Raw genomic sequence first — 2378 nt, forward strand, 5'->3', positions numbered from 1 at the left:
ACATATCTTTCTTTCAAAAATTCTATAAAATATTTTTATGGATGGATACTTACAGATACTTTGAAGTAGTTTAAAATATTCTGAAAGTATTAACATTTAGAAAACACATGGTTAAGTACAAGAAATGGTATTCCTTGGATAAACAAGATTACAACACTATTAATTTTTGTAAAATTTACAAACCTCATCTTTATGCTTCCAGCCATGGTAGTAGTAATACTAGTTTTACACACCCTTGCTAGACCCATTTTCTCACTGTTGGAGAGATGGCTCAATACTTAAGAGCACTGTCTAGTCTTCCAGAGAAGCCAGGTTCAATTTCTAACAGCCAGACATTGGAACAGAACAATCCCTGTAACTCCAGTCTGTCACTAAATATTTGATGATCTCTTCTAGTCTCAACAGGTACAGAGCATGCACCTATTTTACAGTTATAAATACAGGCAAAATATTCATATGTGGTAAACTAATACAAAGAGAAAGGTTTTTTTTAACCCTTCAAGAGTGGCAAATAGAGAGTGAGATGTCTATATCACTGTAATTTGCTAAGGTCTTTCTCACTTTCTCTTAGCTCAAGACTGTGAATAACCAAGAATGTCTGAGAATAAACACATGCTTAAAGTACATTGTGGAACTTTGTCTTACCCACAATACTGAACAACTGAGTTTACTCTGACACCTATTGGACATTTAAATGAAAGTGACATTTTCTCAATTTCTCCCACTGAGCATGCCAACAATCAACCAGAAGCCCATCCCTGTGAATCAGCACAAAAGGGCTAAAACTTGCATAACCAAGGGCCAGAAATTCTTGAGTATTTTCCATCAAGGTTTTGTCCCTTGAAGAGAGACTTAAAATTAGAGAAAATGCACAATCTGCCCAGTAGAAGAAAACAAAACAGAGCATCAGAAGGAGGACACTTTGAGCAGCTCTCAGCTCAGGAGGAGTTCTGTAGAGAAGCTTGGAGTTCTGAAGGTAGAAGACATGCTGGTGGTGCTTGTGGAGAAGAAATACCATGTAGCCACTGGCCCCTCCCATGGCGCCCTGAAACACTGCATCTCTCAGGACCATGAGAGGGAGAACAATCCATTTTATTCCCTGACTTTCTTGCATAAAATAGCAATAGCTGTCACTATTCTCAAGCTGTGATATATTAAAACCTGTACCTGTGATGGAATGGATTAGGTTCATACTTATTAAACCATTGAGTATCCAAAAGAATGAGAAGAGTGGAAGGATGTGCCATGCAGACTTTGGCCTGAGCCTCCCCCACCTAGATGCTCTGGGACTGATGATGATGGCCTGGACCACAGTGAGGAGACTGCTGGTGCAGATGGAGAGGCCCCGGGCCACCCTCTCCAGGTAAACAATGCTCTTACAACCTATGTCATCCAGGAAGTTTCTCAAACCAAAAGCTGCTACTGTCTTTTGCAATCCTTTTGTAAGAAGGATTAGGATGTTTGTAAAAGCCAGGTGGATCAGAATAACATGTATGGGTTTCTTCTCAGGACTTCCCCACCAACTGAAGATATAATTCACAGAAACAAACATGTTTCCCAGAGTGCCAAGCAGTGTCATGGAGGGGAAAATAATTTCTTTAATGTACTTCAAAATCATTTCTTCCTTCCTAGGTAGAAAAACTTGTATCCAAGTTGCAAAAACATTTTGAAGAAAATCTTCAGAATGTTAGACCCCGTTCTAAATAGAACATTTTGCACAGTAGCATTTTTTGGAGCTCACAAAGCACTCATGGGCACAGGTAATATTGCAGCTTAAATCTGTAAAATTTCTCCTATTTCTTGTGACCTTTGGGGTATTTTTTATGGCCTGGCTGGCGATGTTGGTAACTGGTACCTATGCTACCTAAGGACTCAGCTATACCACTCCTCACATATACCCAAAAGATGCTCTGACATATAACAAGGACACATGCTCCATTATGTTCACAGCAGACTTATTTATAATAGCCAGAAACTGAAAACAACCCGGATGTCCCTCAACAGAGGAATGGATACAGAAAATGTGGTATATTTACACAGTGGAGTACTACTCAGCTATTAAAAAGAATGGCTTCATGAAATACTCAAGCAAATGGATAGAACTAGAAAATTTCTTTCTGAGTGAGGTTATCTAGTCTGTAAAGAACACAAGTGGTATATAGTCACTGATAAGTGGATATTGGCAAAAATAAATAAATAATAAAAAAATTTTAAAGTTCAGAATACCCACCATATAACTCACAGACCATATGAAACCTAAGAAGAAGGAAGACCAATGTGTGGATACTTCAGTCCTACTCAGAACAGGGAAGAAAATAATCATAGGAAGCAAATGGAGAGCAGGATCTGGAAAGGAGAGAGAAGGGGGAGAAAAAAAG

At 38.7% G+C, this 2378-nt stretch overlaps 1 pseudogene; it reads right to left on the bottom strand.

The window, feature by feature from the left end:
• Nucleotides 1–643: 643 nt before the first annotated feature.
• LOC110307219 (putative vomeronasal receptor-like protein 4) lies at nucleotides 644–1647 on the bottom strand (annotated as a pseudogene).
• Nucleotides 1648–2378: the final 731 nt, after the last annotated feature.

The sequence above is a fragment of the Mus caroli genome, unplaced genomic scaffold (genome assembly GCF_978045245.1).
Source record: "Mus caroli unplaced genomic scaffold, Mus_caroli_1 scaffold_15, whole genome shotgun sequence".
Classification (NCBI taxonomy): domain Eukaryota; kingdom Metazoa; phylum Chordata; class Mammalia; order Rodentia; family Muridae; genus Mus; species Mus caroli.